The sequence below is a fragment of the Ambystoma mexicanum genome, chromosome 8 (assembly GCF_040938575.1).
Source record: "Ambystoma mexicanum isolate Mex_15411 chromosome 8, UKY_AmexF1_1, whole genome shotgun sequence".
Lineage (NCBI taxonomy): Eukaryota > Metazoa > Chordata > Amphibia > Caudata > Ambystomatidae > Ambystoma > Ambystoma mexicanum.
Genome location: NC_090929.1, coordinates 443747661 through 443766304, shown reverse-complemented (window position 1 = coordinate 443766304; position 18644 = coordinate 443747661). Strand labels below are relative to the sequence as shown.

At 50.2% G+C, this 18644-nt stretch overlaps 1 protein-coding gene across 2 annotated transcripts in view; it reads right to left on the bottom strand.

Moving 5' to 3' along the window:
- PIK3CD (phosphatidylinositol-4,5-bisphosphate 3-kinase catalytic subunit delta) overlaps positions 1 to 18644 on the bottom strand; it is a 764407-nt gene that overhangs the window by 447230 nt on the left and 298533 nt on the right. The gene's annotated exons all lie outside the window — the stretch shown is intronic.

Sequence of the window (18644 nt, the reverse complement as noted above, 5' to 3'; positions counted from 1 at the left end):
TGCCAGGTGTACCTTCAGAGAGTTAAAAACCAAACCTGCGTCCAGCAGGTGGAGCATGTATGTTACAACGTTGGAAGGAGTGCAATCAACTGGGTTGATTTGTTTATTCTGGCACCAAATAACGAATCTCTTCCACTTGTCAAAGTAACAGTGCCTTGTGTTTGGTTTCCTGGATTCTTTTAGGATGTCCATACACCTCTGTGGTAAATTGAGATGCCCAAACTCTATGACCTCAGGAGCCATGCTGCCAGGTTCATTGAGTTGGGTTCCTGGTGCACTGTTTGACCTTGTTGCTGGGACAGTAGGTTGTACCAGGCTGGGAGTTTGATGGGCTACCAGGCTGGGAGTTTGATGGGCTCGCACACTGCCATCCTGCGTAGGTGTGGAAACCATGGTTGTCTCGCCCACATGGGAGCAACTAGGATGAGCGTCATCGATTCCTTGTTCATCTTGTACACCACCTTCCTGATGAGAGGAGTTGGTGGAAAAGCGTACGCAAACATCCCTGACCAGTTCATCCACAGGGCGTTCCCTTGGGAGTCTGGCTGGGGGAACCTGGATGCAAATCCTGGGCATTGTTTGTTTTCGCTTGTGGCGAATAGGTCTATAGTGGGGAAACCCCACTGAGAGAAGAGATCTTCTGCGATATCTCTATGAAGGACCCATTCGTGTTCTTCTGGGAGGGAGTCTCTGCTTAGGGCATCCGCTAGGGAATTGAGCTCCCCTGGAACATGTTGTGATGACAGGAAGATGTTCCGTCTGAGTGCCCATATCCAGATTTTCTGGGCAAGCTTGGACAGATTTGGCGAACGAGTCCCTCCTTGTTTGTTCAGATAGAACATGGCTGTCGTGCTGTCCGTCCGGATCTGCACCGACAAGTTTAGCAGATGGGGCTCGAACGCGCGAAGCGCTCGGAATACTGCCAGAAGCTCTAGCAGGTTGATGTGGTTTTTGGCTACTGAGTGAGACCAGAGACCCTGAGCTGTGTGGTGGAGATGGTGAGCTCCCCACCCAGTCAGGCATGCATCTGTAGTCACCACTGCCTGTACTTCGGGATCGTAAAAGGGTTTTCCCCTTGCGAGATTCTCTCTTGTCCACCAGTGTAAGCTCTGTACGAGTGTTGGCGAAACGACCACTAGATCGTCCCACTGACCACTTGCCTGAGACCACTGTTTCGCCAACCATTCCTGTATGGGACGCATGCGCAGACGCTCGTGGGGGACCAGGTAAATGCATGACGCCATCATGCCCAGTAACCGCATTGCTTTGCGTACCGTTATTTGTTGACCTGACTGATAATGTGGAATTTGCAGTAGTATATTCCGAATTCTCTCTTCCGAAGGGAAGGTCAACCGTTTCTGAGTATCTAGGATTGCTCCTAGGAACTGTTTTGAGGTGCTTGGCACCAGACTTGACTTCTTCTCGTTGATAGAGAAGCCTAATTCGTGGAGGAGGTCGATAGTCCTCTGAATGTTTGATCTGCAAATTCCTGGGGTTTCCCCCGTTATGAGCCAGTCGTCCAGATAAGGGTACACTGGGATTGCCTCCCTGCGTAGGTGTGCAGCCGCCACCGCCAGTACCTTGGTGAATACCCTTGGTGCTGAAGCTATCCCGAAGGGCAGCACCTTGAATTGGTAGTGGCGACTGTCCACCTTGAAGCGCAAGTATTTTCTGTGCGCTGGGAGCATGGAAATATGAAAATAAGCATCTTTCATATCCAAGGTTGCCATGTAATCCCCCTTTTTTAGGAGGGGGATTACCTCTTGTAGCGTGGTCATACGGAATTTTTGGGGCTTGACATACTTGTTGGCAGGCCGTAAGTCCAATACTGGGCGCATTGTCAAATCTTTCTTTGGCACAAGGAAGTAAGTTGAATAGATACCCTTGTTTACCTGGTGTCCTGGGACGAGTTCTATCGCGTCCTTTTCTAGCAGAATGGCGATCTCCTCGAGAAGGATCTTTTGATGTTCTAAGGAGTGTATTCTTTGTCGTGGAGGGTGGTTCCGGGGACGCTGCAGTAATTCTATACAATATCCTGTGGACACTGTTGACAGCACCCATCTGTCTGAGGTGATCCCTTCCCAAGCCTGGGTGAAGTTGGAAATGCGTCCCCCTACTGGGGTTGCGTGAGAAGGGACCCTGAACTGAGCGTCACTGCTTTGGTGGAGGCGTGCCACCTCCCTTGTTGGGGCTGCCTCTGCCTCTTCCACGACCTCTCTTGTTACCCCTGCCGTAACTTTGGGTAGACTGCTGGTTGTTGTTCCATTGTGTACCCTGTCCTTGGTCATAGTTGCCTCTTTGTGAATTTTGGCCGCGTGGGCGACGAAAATTACTGTTCCCCCTCTGGTTAGGGGGTTTGTTGGTAAGCTGGCCAAGGGATTTGAGAGTCTCGTATTCGTCCTTGGCATTCTTAAGTGCGTCTTCGACCGCTTTCCCAAACAATAGATCGGGTTCCACCGGCTTGTCTATTAATGAAGCCTGGGTTTCTGTTTTGAACCCCGACTGCCGTAACCACGCATGTCTCTTGATAACAGTACCTTCTGCTATCAATCTTCCTGCGTTGTCCGCGGCGTCGAAAGTTGCTTTTAATATGCAACCAGACACGGCTCTCCCTTCTGCCGAGATCCGAGCCAACTGGCCCTTTAACGGTTCAGGAGCAGAGGCTATGAGCGCCGCGACCTCTTCCCATTGATGGCAGTTGTAACTTGCCAACAGGGTGGTGGAGTTTGCAATCCTTGCTTGGTAGGCGGACGTTGAGGCTACCTTCCTGCCAAACCCATACAGTTTTTTGCTCTCCTTGTCGGGAGGTGCTTCTGACGACGATAAGGGTGTCCCAGCCCTCTTCCGAGTGTTGGTAACCACTAGGGAGTCTGGTTTAAGATGTCCTCTTATATAAAGAGGGTCAGACTGGGCTGCCCGAAAAAGTTTTTCGACTCTGGGGTTGACGGCTCTGGTGAGGTTAGGATTCACCAGGGATGGATCTATTCTACGTTGGATGGATTTAAGGATAGGGATGGTCTGAGCGACCGGCCTCCTCTCTCCCACCAACTCTTCTGCGAAGTCCCTTTCCTCCTGTACACCGTGGGTGTCGACGTGAAAATGTTCTGCTGCGCGAGCGAGAACTTCATTAAGGAGGGGCTGGTTATCAACTGGCGAGTCGGTAACTGGGGCTTCGCTCTCTACCGGGGAATCTACTCTGTAAATTTCCTGCTCATCTTCTACCTCCTCCAGGTCCTCATCATCCGCATAGTATTCAGTCCCGGTTTGTTCCTCCATAATGTTAAACTCCTGCTCCCCTTCAGGGAAAGGCTGTCCTTGGTATCTGGGGTGTGGAGTAGAGTATGGAGTAGAGTAAGGCTGCACCTCGAAGGGTTCAGGTCTTTCGAACCGGGCCTTTTTACTTAGGGGGATAGGATCAGAGGAGCCTGAGGGTGTGGCCCCTTGAGGGTCATACGAAAGGAAATGTTCTGGGTTTTTGTCATAAAAATCAGCTAAGGAAGACATCCTTGACATGACCCTGTCTATGTCTTCACTGGACCATTCTTTGGAACAGGGTATGACTTTAGTAGGCAACTTAGGGGACTTATCAAGGGTACCCTTGCTGGATGTTGATGTCCCAGAAGATTTGTGTTTGTCTGTCTGCTTAGGGTGGAAGGATGGTCTTACAGGAGTGGAAGGCTGTGCTTTCCGCTGTTTCCCCCCCTCCCCGTGCGTGGAAAAATGTTTTCCCTGCCCCTTGGAGGCCCCAGAGACTTTCGACGCCTGGCGTCGAGGGTCGAGAGAGGTATCTGTGTGTTTCGAGCGTGGGGCCTCGCTGGTGTTAACTGCGGCCTCGGTCTCCTGGAGCGCGGCCTGGGGGTGGAAGTCGTCTTCGTCTTCCGACGATCGAACTTCGGTTAATCTAGGGAGCGAGGCACTCTTGGCAAGAGTGGATGATTGCCTTGCGTCATGAGGCGATCTCGATCGAGAGCGCCCAGAGGACACCGAGTCGGACCGTTCTATCTGTGCCTCTTTCCGAGAAGTCGACGTCGTCGAGGTTCGGTTGGACTTAGTGTGCTTAGTGTGTGTAGGGTGTGTAGCGCTTGCGTCGCCGGGGGTCTTCCCCATAGCCGCCCTGCCGGACAACCTTCCGAGGTCGGGGACCTGCGCTCGGCAGTCTTTCGACGCCGTAATGCCCTCGCCGTCCGAAAGTACGGCGTCGCTGCCATCGCTGAAGGCGCCCTCCGCTGCCATGGCCGCCTGCCTGGCGTGGTGGGCCCAACGCTTTGTCGAACGGTCCTTAAGTGTCTTAGGCTTAAACCTACTACACACTCTGCAGTTCGCTTCGGGGTGGTCCCTCGGCAAGCAGAGATTGCACGTGGCGTGCCTGTCGACCCAAGGGTATTTGCGGTTGCACTTGGGGCAGAATTGGAAAGGGGTACCCTCCATACGCACCTTGAGGCAGCGGGCTGGTAAGTGTTGGAAATATATCCTATATACCAAGAGTGAAGAGTATGTACCACCCCCCACTCTCCCTACTTGCAGGGCCGAGGCCAGCGGCCTACTAGGCCCGGGCTGAGGCCAGCGGCCTTCCGAGGCCCAGATCCGTCGTGCAGCAGCCGACGGTCGATGTCTTCTCCAGCCGTCGTCGAGTGTCGAGGGTCGACGTTGGGTTGGGGAAGGATGTCAATAAATAATTTTAAACTTCAATAATTAGCAAAAGTAAGGCTAAGGCCAGGGGACTCCGCAAGATGCTTCCGACCAGTAAGGCGGAAAAAAACAATCTGAGGATCCTAGACGCGTGAGGGATCTTGGGTACAGTGGACGTCACACTAGGGATAGTATTACTGGCACGCCTGTGTCGACGCCCATTTTCGAGTTTCGAAAAACAAACTAATACTCCGCAGCTTCCACTAGATGTCGGCCTATGCACAGCATGTGATCTAAGCAGATTCCACAAGCCTCAGAAATATATATATATACACACATACATACATACATACACATACATACATACACTTTTTTTAATGTCTTTTTTGTTTAGTTAAAAATGGTTTTTGATATTTTCTATTTGAAAATATCACTGGATAAGATCTTCACATTCTGCTCGTCTCCGCTTCTCTCGCTTTCGAGCTGAGAGCAGAGCACCCATATAGCCTTTATTCTTGGAAGCTGCACTCCCATCTGCGTTGGATTCCACCAAAGTACGGCACAAGTTGCCGAAAAAACTCCAATAGTTGGGAAACACCAACAAACTGCTCGACAAAAAATTGTATGAAGTAAAAAAAACCTTTATTAGCAAATTGCAGTTTTAAAAAGCTTCCCAATGCCTTGAGAGGCTAACCGACGCGTTTCGCCACACTCCTGTGGCTTGCTCACAGTAACTCTGCCCTGTAATGGGAGCCCATTTTAACCCATACACATAATAACAAACAGTGAAAAGGTGACTTTAATGACTTCTACTATTGCTGTTGGCCATCTTTGAGAGGACTCCTATTACTCTCAAGGTATATGCATGTTATAGTTTCTACAAGATTGAAATTTAGTCCAGCATATATAAATATATATTTCAGATGCATTGACTTTAAATATTCTCCATGTAGAAATGCCTGAGTCTGCACCACTAGTAAAATTGCACAAATTGACATTTTACCTTTTTTCCCCCACCATTGGCTTCAATCCACAATTGGAGCGTCATACAATATATAATACTGTGATGCTGTAATGTACGGTGTACTTTGCTAATGTTTGTCCAATATGCATACACGTCCCTATTTATCTGCTGTTCTTGTGGCCTTTATTCCATACTTTTTATACCTTTTATGCCATTGACGTGCTTGCTGTTGGCATATCTATGTATGTTGGTCCCAGATAGTTAAAATGGCCATATATAGTGCCTAGAGTAGTGGACAACATGGTTATGTATAGCGACATGATTATGTGTGGTACAATATTGATAAAGTGCTAATGCATAGTGCAAGAATAATAAGCAGCATAATTGTATGACTGGATCCTAATATATCCGTCATCTATTAAAATGCAAGTGCTTCAGATAAAAACCAATGATTGTACACAACAAGTGTTTCACTCATGCTGACATATTGATACATCTATAACCAATCAGCCCAAACATAATAGTTGTTCAATATATTTGGAACCAACAACACAATATATTGAAAAAGTGTCAGTGCATAGTGCAAGCAAGGTACTACTACGTTATTATGTGGCGGACGGCATGTATAACAGTCATTTATTAAGGTCTAAATGTCTTTAAAATACCTTAAAAAACCAATGACGGTCATGCAAATTATATATCCATGACCCCTAATAAGGTGCTTATACAATCTGTACAATAAATCAATACAATAGTAAAGGATATTCAATACATGTAGGTCAAATTGCGCCATCTAAAAAAACAATACCACATATTAGCTAACTGATTAGTTGCATGGCTCTAAAGGAAGCCTATGTATATTCACATATGGTGGTGATAATATTGTCCTCACCTCTTGATCTTTGTGCCCGACATGGTAGTGTATTTATACATTAAGTCCAAGTCGCCTATATCCGTATGGGTATGTGTCACCAATTAGTGATAAGAAGATTGAGTTAATTTTTAATTCTAAGTCTTCCACCACAAAAAGCACACAAAAAATAGAGCAAGAAAGTGAAAATATAGGGGGGGAAGGAAAGAGAAGAGAAGAGAAAAAGAGAAAATAAGAAATAAATCCATGGATTATTTTTCCAAGGAAAGTAAGTGAATAATGTCAAAGAACAAAAACAAAGGAGAGTGGTGAAGGGAGAAGAGAGGAAAGGGGAGAGACCGGTATACATTGCCTACATTCCCCAAAAGGTGTATAACTCCTCATCTATATTATGGCCTGTCGGATTTTTACTTTCAAAATCAATTATGTATTTCGTTTCTTCTTGTCACAACAGTTTTTCGCTATCACCTCCTCTTGGGCCTGTTGCGACTTTGTGGACACCAAAGAATGTAAGAGTGGGACCGCCAGGGGGCACGAAGCATGCTGGACGTATGAGACCAGCGCTCCTCCACCACCGCACTCTGAGCCAATCCCCGGCCGGGCGTTGGGAGTAACCCTGACGTGAACGTGCGCCCCCCCAGCAGCGGCCCAACGAATCGAGCGCTCCTCCGAAAGTGGATACAGCCTGGTCCCGATTTGAGGCCCCACTCGCTGAACAGAGGACACCTTTTCGGACGCCGTGCAGCAGAGCCCCTGAGGGCGGCGCACCTCGCGGTGCCCCAGGCTTCAGCCAGACCCGCCGCGGAGCCCGGAGCCACCGGTCCCCGCCCATAACACCGAGAGGAGGACTCTGGAGCACGCCCCCCACTGTGCGCGGACGCCACGTGGGCCCTGGAACTCTGCCCCGGTGGTGTGTGGATGTCGCGCGGGGCCGGGGGCGAGTGGGGCATCCTGGTGGGAGCCCCCACCACCAAAAACCACTCCATTGCGGTGCCGCCGGCCGGTCCTCAGGATATCACCACCGGCAGCAAATCAGGACTCCGGGAGCGTCCCGACCCATCCCCCGTGCACGGAGGCCTACACGAAGAGGGGTCTCCAGTAAAGGGGCCCAAGCCCACAACAGACGTGTGGCGGCCCCCGGTGGCCTGAAGAAGGTGAGGAGCGCAGGGGGGAGAATTGATACTTGAGACTCAGCGGGCTGTGTTTGGCCCCCCCAAATCCCCTCCTGCGCCCACTGAGCACGGACCAGTACAATCCACTCCAGAAAAGCTGGCCCGGCCTTCCCCCCTGGAGGACAGGGGGCCCCCTGGAACATTTCAGCCGCGATGCATCTGGGGAAGCAGGCCCCAATTACAAACTCAGCTCCCCTCGGGAGGACCCAAGCCATCTCCGGGGTCCCCCCCCACATGCGAGCTTGCCACAGCGGAAGCGGGGAGGGCCCAAGACGACCAGAGGGAACATTAAGGCATTAAAGCAGGGTGAGGGGCGCCCCCGCCCTTCCCCATACTCCAAAGTGCACCCAGAGATCGGAGCCCTGGAACCGACCCAGCCCACGTGCACAATCCACTCCCTCCAACGCTTCCGCCGGTCCAACGCACCCCTCGGAGAACCACACAGAGTCACCATGCCTTCGAGTGCCGACTCCCCCCCCCCCCCCCGCAGTGCTAACGAAGGACGACCTCAAGGACATCCTCCAGGATATAAAGGCGAACCGAACGGACATACAAGCCTCGATAGTTGATCTCAGGGCGAGAGTGGAGACGTTCGAAGAAAAAAATGGAGGGAATGGAAAACAACCACCTCCAAACGGACCTGTTAGACATGAAATACGAAGCGAGGCTAACAGACCTAGAAATCAGAGAGGAGGACATAGTCCTGAAAATGGACGACCTAGAGAACAGAGAACGCCGAAACAACCTGCGCATCACGGGTGTGACTCAACAGAGGGGCGAGACGGCCGCAGACGTGGGGAGAAAGGTTCAAGGCCTAATTAACCAACTCTTCACACTCGAGGGGGGCAAGGAAGTCCAGATGGAAAGAGCCCACCGAGGGGGAGGTGGAGCGAGGGGCGGCCCAAGGTCCATCGTTGTGTGCTTTCTCCGCTACAGAGAGAAAATGGAGGTCCTCGAGAAAGCGAGAAGGCTGGAGAGCTTCTTGTTCGAAGGAGACACAGTTAGAATTTACCAGGACCTCTCGGCTTTTACGCTTACCCGCAGAAGAGAATGCCGGCCACTCACCCAGTGGCTCACCAGTCAGGACATAAGATACAGGTGGTCCTTCCCATTCGCCTCGTCTTTCGAGCGTGCAGGAGTGGACTATAGAGTGACCAGCGGCAAGGAGGCATCCCAAGTGCTGCAGGTACTCAAAGGGGATACCCCAGAGGACGGAAACGAGATGGAGGTGCAGGATCCTCGGAGCGCCAGGAGGGAGCCAGAGGGCCCCTGGTCCACAAAGAAGAAGATAAAGAGCAGAAGGAAATTCAAGAAACTAAACACCCCCACAACGGAAGCCGAAGGGGACTAAGTGGTCAGAGGCTCGCCTTTAGAGAAATCGAGGGATTGAATCAAACAGCCTCGGCCGGGGATACTGAGTTTAACAAGGGGACTGCGGTGGATGGACTTGCATTCACCCTGGTGGCTTGCCAGTTGGCAGGTGTCGCGATAAAGAGGGGGAGAGAAGGGAAGGGAGGGAGTTGGGGTTGGGGATTTTGGGGACCCACACAGTCTCAAAACAACATGGGAAGGCGGCAGCATGCACAGATCCGGGAAGACGGTATACACAAGGCAAGGATCCAATGGCAGTCACTGAGAATAGGTTCAATCAATGTAAAGGGTCTGAACTCCCCAGCAAAGCGCTCCCTCTTGGGGAGGGAAATGAAGAATGCTAAAATAGATGTCCTTTTCGTCCAGGAAACTAGAACGGTCACGGGAGAGGAGAGGACCATCCCGGGAGCGCAGGTGGGCCAGACCTTCTGGGCATCCGCTCCCACGAAGCGGAGCGGAGTCGGGATCATCCGGCAGAGAAACCAGAGACTCACAGAGGTAACCAGGTGGGGGAGGGAAGACGGTAGAGCCATGATCATATCGGGTAACTTGCATAACTCCAGAGACTCCCTAGCAGCTATCTATTGTCCTAATGTGGGCCAGGCTGAATTTCTCAAAGAGGCAATGGGGAGAGATAATGGCCAAGGCAGAGGGGCTCCTTATACTGGGTGGAGACTTTAACATGTGGGCAAATCGGGAACTAGACCATAGTGGAGGGGCCATCCCGCTAGGCAGCAGAGGGGGTAGACCCCAGGGGAAATTCCGGGAGCTGATGTGGGGCTATGGGCTTGTATACACATGGAGGGAATTACATCCGGAGGGAAAGGGATACACTTTCTACTCAGAGGTCCATTGTACCAGAACGAGAATAGATTACCTTTTCATGGGGCACCAGAACATGAGCCGAGTGGAGTCCTGCACCATCCGCCCGGTTAGCTTGTCGGACCATGATATGGTCTGGGCAGATATTAGTGTATCGGGTCTGAAGCCCAGAGAACCCCTGTGGAAATGCAATGACCTTCTACTTAGGGATGTGGCTTTTAAGGAGGAGATGGAGAAGGCGATCAACGAATATTTCGTACTGAACAACATGGGCGAAGTTAACATAGAGACGGTGTGGGAGGCAGCAAAGGCGACCTGGAGGGGTGTCCTGATTAGAGAGGGGGCTTCCAAAAAAAGGACCAGGACCCTCCTGGCCCATAGGCTACGGGCGGAGATAATAGCATTGGAGGGATCTGAAGGGAAGGGTGACGAAGAGAGGGAAAGGGACTTGGGGGATGCAAGAGAGAAAAGGCAAGAGCTGAGAGCATTGGAGATGGGGAAAATTGTAGCGGGCCTCCAACACCTGCGTCAAAGGTATTATGAAAAAGGAGATGAGGCTGACGCTATGCTGGCGGCCAAACTCCGGGGCCAACGGAGAGATAGATGGGTGACAAGGATCTCAAGCAGGGAGGAGGGGGCAGAAACGGATCCCGAGGGTATAGTGGAGGAATTTGCGGGGTTTTACGAGACTCTCTACGGGAGGGAAGGAGAAGTGGAGACAGAGGCACTGGGAGCATACCTCGGGGGAGTAACATTACCTGTGATGGACCCCTCAGAGGCATCAGCCTTAGACACCCCAATAACGAGCGAGGAGGTACTCAAGGCAATATCGGGACTTAAGCTGGGCAGGGCCCCTGGGGAGGACGGAGTCACTGCAGGCTTTTATAAGGCCTTTGGAGGCCTACTAGCGGGGTTCTTGGCGGGCCTATTCACAAATATCATGAGGACCAGGAGTGCACCTCCGTCTTTTGGCAAAGCACTGATAACAGTGATTCCGAAGGAGGGCAAAGATCCAGCAGACTGCTGGTCATATAGACCAATTTCCCTCCTGAACGTGGACGCTAAACTGTTCACCAGGATCATAGCCATGAGACTAGACAGCCATATGCCGGTACTCATCCATTCCGACCAGGTGGGCTTCATACAGGGGAGACAGGGGGCGGACACCCTCCGTAAAACCCTGCACCTCATGAGGGAAGCCGCCCCAAAGGGAGACAACCCTGTCTTGGTGGCCATCGATGCCGAAAAAGCGTTCAACAGGGTGGACTGGGAGTTTCTACATGGTGACCATGTCAAACTGGGCTTCGGTGAGGGAATCAGACGAGCCATTAGGGCCTTATATACAGACCCCTCTGCTAGAGTCATGGTAAATGGTCGCCTGTCACGAACATTCAGCCTTCAAAGGGGGACGAGGCAGGGCTGCCCCCTCTCCCCAATCCTGTTCGCCATGACCATGGAAATACTCACAGAGTACATCAGATGTGCCCCGATGGTCCGCGGTATTGACGTTGGAGGTCGGACCTTTAAGCTCGGCCTCTATGCAGATGACATACTGCTCCACCTGAGGGAACCTACTAGTTCTGTCCCGGCTGCCGTGCGTGTTATCGAACGGTTTGGCCAATTCTCAGGCTTCAGGATAAACATAGGGAAGTCAATGATCTTCCCCTTTGCCCCAGATGCAGACAGGGACCTGACGGAGCTGTCCCCCCTGGGTTTTCAAATCTGTACCGAAGAGATCAAATACCTGGGGATCAATATCGTCCAGCCCCACGAAGATTTAAGCCAGGCAAACTACCCCCTGCTGTTCGACAAATTATTCAAAGAGATGGAGACATTGGGTAGTGGGGCAAATCTCATGAATGGGAAGAATAAACGCCATAAAGATGAACCTCCTCCCTAGGGTCCTGTATGTTTTCCAGATGCTCCCTTTAGAGGCCCCAGAAGCACTCCTTAAAGAAGCCAAAAAACGCATAATGAAATTCGTATGGCAAGGCCAGAGTCCCAGAATAGGTTATGAAACACTCACCCTCCCCAAGGATAGAGGGGGGGGGGTCGGCCTCCCAGACTTAGGAACCTACCACAGAGCAGCCCAGCTCAGAACCCTGGCCACCCCACCTCAGAGAGGACCCCAACAAGCAATGGGTCTTTCTTGAAAACTCCCTCCGGAGCCCTGTCACAGTGGGTGAGTGGTTATGGGTCCCGATGAAAAAGCTCCCAAGGAGAATTAGGGAACACCCAATACTAGTAACAATGTGGAAGGCCCTGGAAGGTAAGGGACACGGAGAGAAGGTGACCACCTGGCCCTCCCCTATGAGCCACATCTGGTCCACACCAGTTTTAGAGGAAATCCCATGCCACGAACATCATCAGCCCTGGTTCGACGCGGGCCTATGTAGAGTTGGTCAGTTGGTCAGGGAGGAATCCTTTATAAGTATCCAGGAGCTTAAAGAGTCCCTGGGAATAGGCAGGCTCTCCCCACCCCTCTACCTGAGACTCAGGGGAATCCTAATGAAACCAAAACTAAAGCCCAAACTACAAAGAAAACTCACCCCAGTTGAGAAAATCTTAGACACCCATGTAGTAATGAAAGGCCTCATCTCAGTCCTTTATTCTGCCCTTCTAACCCCCCGGGAGGGAACCACCAAAAGCCTCAGAGGGAAATGGGAAAGAGATTTGGGTTGTAGGATCGGAGACGGTCTCTGGGGGCGACTCTGCAGTAGATCATTCAAGACTTCGATATCCTGCCAATACAAAACCCATGCTGTTAAACTCTTGCACAGATGGCAGTATGACCCGATCACACTCTCTAGGATGTTCCCAGATGTAATCCCGCTTTGCTGGCACAGGTGTGGGGAAAGGGCAAACTATTGGCACATGTGGTGGTCATGCGGGAAGGTCCAAACTTACTGGGCCGAAGTGCTCAGCTGGCTGAAAGAGGCGGGAGAAGGGGTACTCCCACTGGACCCGATTTTGATATTGTTCGGCCTGCAGCGTAAGGATGACCACTGGGAAAAATTACCAGACCTCCCACTCCCTACTGTTGGCAGCCAGAGCGGCCCGTGCTAGAACATGGAAGAGGCCCGCCCTCCCCATGAAGAGAGAATGGGTGATGATAGCCAAAGACATATTCCTTATGGAAAGACTTACAGCGGCCCTACATGGTTCAAGCACCCAAATAGAGATAGACTGGCTGCAATGGCTGCAATTTCAAGAGGTGTTTGGCAAAACAGAGGTCACGTCCTGAGACCCTCAGGCGCCCTTGGCCCGGCCCAAACACAAGCCTTGACATTGAACGAATGGACCTGGAACTTGCAAAGCCGGTTAACCACTGGCGGAGAAAACCCGGATCGACGCTGCCCTATGCCGCATGACTTTTATAAGCAGACTGAATCGCCTGAGATACTGGGTGGGAGGGGGGGAAGAGGGAGAGGGGAATAAATGCAGGGAATAATGGCCTATAAATTTGATTTGTTGAGGGCAATTGCCCAAATGTTTAGATTTGAGTACCTATGCTGTTATTTTCAAAAATCAATACAAATCAAATAAAAAAAAAAAAAGAATGTAAGAGTCTTAGTGTCTTCATCATGGAACTCAGAAAAGTGTTTTGCCATGCGATATGTATGGTCCTTGTTGACAATAGCTCTGATACGTTGTAAAATGTGTACTTTTAATTTACATTTAGTGCTGCCAACATACCACTTGAGGCATGGGCACATCAGGACATATACAACTAATTCAGACTCACAAGTGATTTTGCCCTGAATTTGTATCGGTGTCTTTAGAATGGGATGAATGTAGCTACTGAAATTAAAAGCATATTTACACACTTTGCATTTGCTGCACTTAAAAAAGCCATTTCGTCCCTCTAAGAGCCAGTTACTACCTTTGTGAGTACTGTCTGAAACCATATAACTTTGAACTACTAGATCTTATATATGAGAGTAAAACGGGTGGGTAACCCCCCCAAATAAAAATTTCGATATTTTGTAGCTTAAGTTTCTTTCTAAATATTTTCGGGAAAACATTTTCGAAAGCATCACATAGATCACGCAAAGGCCACCAACAATCAGAGGTGAGGAGTGGCAAGCCGTGGAGAATGCTGCTGCCACATGAGACAGACCCTCCGTGGTTGCCAGGTCAGAGGGAGGAAAAGAGGAGAGAGAACCGCAAAAGAGAAGGCCTACCCAAGCCCTATCCAAGGGACATAGCGACCTGAGAAACCAGAGAGATGTAGAAAAGGAAAAGGGTTGGGGGAGCCCGAAAAACAATGGCAGCATAAACACCAGAAGGGTCACAGGGACACAAGAAAACCAGATGCTGAAAAGGGTCACAGGAAACCTAGCAAACTAAATGAGATATTGGGGCAGGAGACCCCAAAAGAGACACAGGGACAAATTAGCAGAACTAAAACCATATTTCACAGGAGCACCAGGGCACCTGAAAGTTGATCGAAACGTAGAGAGATCAATCGAGTTGGTGGTTCGAGATCAGGGATGCATCCCTCCACAAAGCACTTTGGAAGTTTTTGATAGTCTGACAGGAATGGTTTTCCTTGAGGAGAACGTGTGTTAACTTCTAGCCATTGGATTCAGACACAGGATGGATTCCTGGAACAGATGGAGATATCTTTGTGAAGAGCCAAGAATACAGGGCACTAACACATTTCTTTTACATTTTTGCTAAATTGTAGGGTCAGTTTAGTAGATCGATTTGGCGCAAGAACTATTTTTTATTTTTTTTATTTGTTTTTTATTGACATTGTACATACAAGGTAGGGTGAAGCAATCCCCGCCTGCCATAGAATAAGCAAACAAAGTTGTCAACATTTTTATCTTTTAATCCCATCCCCCCTCTCCCCTCCCCCCCCCCCAACTTTGCAGCATACCAAGTCTTGAGGTTTTGCAGGTTATGGAAGTTGCCGAGAGAACATTCAAACATCGCTGTATACATTGTTATGCACTTTTGACATCGTGGGGTCCGCTTGATTCAAAGCAAACTGAGGGCCAAACTCTAACTCTGGGGCCGGTGCTGAGATGGATACAGAGGATACGTAATAAAGCATATTTTACAGACGCATTGAAACCGCAGTCATCATGGAGGAGAACCGCAGTCCATTCCTGCGTAAATTCCGACACTGTAATTTTTCACTTCTGTAAGCTTTTCATAGGTGAAAATCGACCTTAATTTACAAAGCCATTCCTCCTTGAATGGTGCTAGAGCGCTTTTCCATTTTTGGGCCAGTGCTAACCTCCCCGCCCTCAACATGGCCCCAATGACCCTTGGGAATGCGTTCTGTTCCGTCTCCGGCATGGGGGTACTCAGGAGGATTTCCAGGGGGAGTAGGGATGGGCAGAACCCCTCTATGTCCTTAATCCAGCTGAGCAGTTCCGACCAGTACACCTGAATGACCGGACATCCCCACCACATATGGAACCATGTGCCCCTTTGGAGACATAACCTAGGACAGAAGGGGGATACCTCTACAAACATTCTGGACAGGGTGGCCGGGGGGCGATGCCAGGAATGGAGAATCTTGAAGCTGTGCTCCATGGCAGCAGTATACAGAGAACCCGTGAATATAGTTTTAAAAATTGCCCTCCATGTATGGTCATCCAGCGTCATGACCAGCCTTTCTTCCCAAATTTGTTTAAAGGGTTGTCTACCCTCCAAGTTAGCCGTTATCAGTGTACTGTAAAGCTTAGATAGGGAGCCCTTCCGAGAGACACTTTTAGCGATTACATCTTCAAAGGGGGTGAGGGGGCGTTTAAGGTTGTCAGCCCACCGAGGGCGAGTCAGAATTCCCTTCAAGTGCAGATACTCAAAGATCGAGGGTGGTTTGTCGCCCAGTGCCTCACTCAATTGGTCGTAGTCTATGAAGCCCTCTTCGCGGGAGAGTTGGGAAATCCTCTCCAAACCCATGTCTGACCATGCTTGGGTATCACGGAAGCCTCTGGTGTCTAGATTGACAGGGGGGCCCCACAATGACGTTAAAGGGGACGGCCAGGATGACAGCATTTTGTTATCTTTATTCGGTTTCCAGGCTGCCCATAGGACCGCTAATGTAGGGTATGTTCTGAGGTGGGAGGGGAGGGCTTTAGGGGAGGCCCATAGCAGGTCTCTGACTTTTTTTCGGGTGGGTGTGGATATCTTCAATGTATGTCCAATATGTCCTCATATCTTCTCTCATATGTTCCAACATCACCCGGAGCTGAGCTGCTTTAGAGTATAGCCTAAAGTCAGGAAGGCCGAATCCACAATGAGACTTCGGAAGGGTCAAGGTGGAGAACTTGACTCTTGCTCTCCTCCCGTCCCATATAAACTGAAGGACTCAGGAATGTAAAACCTCGAAAAAGGCGTCAGGGATCACCGCGGGGAGGGCTGCAAAGAGATACAGTAGGCGAGGCAAGATGTTCATTTTAACCGTAACCATATGCCCAAACCAGGACAGTGTAAGAGGTGCCCAACGTTTGAGATCACTGCTAATCTTGGCCAAAAGTTCGGGGAAGTTACACTGGTATAGCAGTGAAAGGTTCCTAGGAATGCAGGTACCCAGATACCCAGTGGACACCCGTTCTATTCTTACTCCCAATATTTCGGAGCGATCCCCAATATCTTGGTCCCCAGGACCCATAGGCATAATGCTAGACTTGGACGCGTTTATCTTAAGTCCCGAAAAGGCACCATAGTAATTTATAAGATCGAACAGTCTAGGTAGTGAAACCTGGAGGTTGGTTAGGTAGCCCAAGATATCGTCTGCAAACAGAGAAATTTTAAAGTCGCAATCACCACAACGTATCCCTGTGATTTCCTGGTCCACTCTAATCGCTACGGCCAGGGGCTCCATTGCCAGAGCATATAGAAGGGGTGAAAGAGGGCAGCCCTGCCGGGTTCCTCTAGATAAGGCCAGGGGTTCCGATGTGCCTCCATTGACCAAAACTCTTGCTGTAGGACCATTATATAGTGCTGAGACCCACCCACAAAAGTTGTCCCCCAGGCCCATTTTCTGGAGAACTCTACCCATATAAGGCCATTCGACACGGTCGAAGGCCTTTTCAGAGTCCAATGCCAGCAAGTAGCCCTCCACCCCCTGCCTTGAAGCGTCGTGCATGAGGTCTAGGGTCTTCCGTATATTGTCCGAAGCCTGGCGTCCCGGAATGAAGCCTACCTGATCTCCATGTATTTGCTAAAAGTTTAGCCAGGATCTTAACATCCACGTTAAGAAGGGATATAGGGCGATATGAGTGACACTGGGAAGGATCCTTCCCCTCTTTTGGGAGTACTACTATCAGTGCAGACATCAGAGGGTGGGAGGCTGCCCTGTTCAAGTGCTGAGTTAAACATTTTAGCCATAAACGGGGCTAGCGTTGACCGATAGGTCTTGTAAAACTTGACTGTGAACCCATCATCCCCTGGGGCTGTTCCACTCTTCAAAGAGGATATAGTGTATATTATCTCCTCCGGGGTTACGGGGAGTTCTAGTGTACTTGCTTTTTCGGGTGAGAAGCCGGGAATCGGGAGGGAGTCCAGGAAGTTGTCAATCTCGGTTCCATCCCCTGCGTACTCCGAGCAATACAGGTGCTCATAATACTGCCGAAAATGTTCAGCTATTTTACTATCTCTTACCGTCGATTCCCCTCCCGGTGAACGGATGGAATTCACCCTTCTATTGTTTCTGAGCTCACGAAGCCTCCAAGCTAGTATCTTAGCGCTTTTTCCCCTTTTTCCTTGTACTTCCGTTTCAGGAAGGACAGCTTTCTTTCTGTTTGTCTAACCTGGAGGTCTGCCAACTTTGAGCGCAACCTTTGAAGCTCCTCCCACTTTCCAGGAACATTTGCGTTTTTAATTTCCCACCCGGTTGGATAGCCTCCATCTTTTCCTTCAATAGTTTCTCCTCATGGCCCCTCTCCCTCTTTTTCCTCGAACCTGTCTCAATGAGAATGCCCCTAATGGTTGCCTTGAATGCCTCCCAGACTCCCATGACTCCGACCTCCCCATTATCGTTGATGGAGAAGTATTCTGTAATGCTGTCAGGAGGGATTGGCGCACTTCCTTGTCGTGCAGAAGGAGGTCGTTACACCTCCACAGGGAGCCGAGTGTCGGGCCGGGGGGGATACCATTTTTATTCTAACCAAGTCATGGTCCGTCCGAGGAACAAACTCCACCCCCGATTCTGTGACCTCTCCCCGAAGCTTGGAATCAACTAAAATATAATCAATACGGGAAAATGTAGCATGAGGTTTTGAGAAAAATGTGAAGTCGGGATCACGGTCTTGCTTAGTATGGTGTGTATCGCTCAAACCCAGATCTTCGTTAACTGTTTGGAAAGCCTCAGCCAATTTTTTATGGAATCGCTGATTAGGACATGGGTTGGGCGACCTCCTGTCTTGTTCAGGGCAAAGAACCATGTTAAAGTCCCCACCAACCAGTAGAGTACCCTCGGAAAAAGCTATAATTTTCTCTCTCATCCCCACCCAGAAGCCATCTTGCGCCTCATTTGGAGCATATATACAAACCAGGGTAAACAACCGACCCCTCACCTCCCCCTTGACCATGATACATCGTCCTCCCGGGTCTGCCCTCTGAGCTTTGAGTACGAAATGGGCCCCGGGAGAGACCAGTAGGGCAACTCCACGTTTCTTAGCCAAAAAGGACACTGCATACACCTGTTCAATGGTTTTAGCCCTCAGCTTTGGTTCCTTGCCCCTGACCCAGTGTGTTTCTTGCACGAATAGGAAGTGGAGCCGGAGCCTTAAAAATTCCCTCACCAGCAGCGACCTTTTAGTGGGAGAATTAAGCCCCCGTACATTTAACGAAC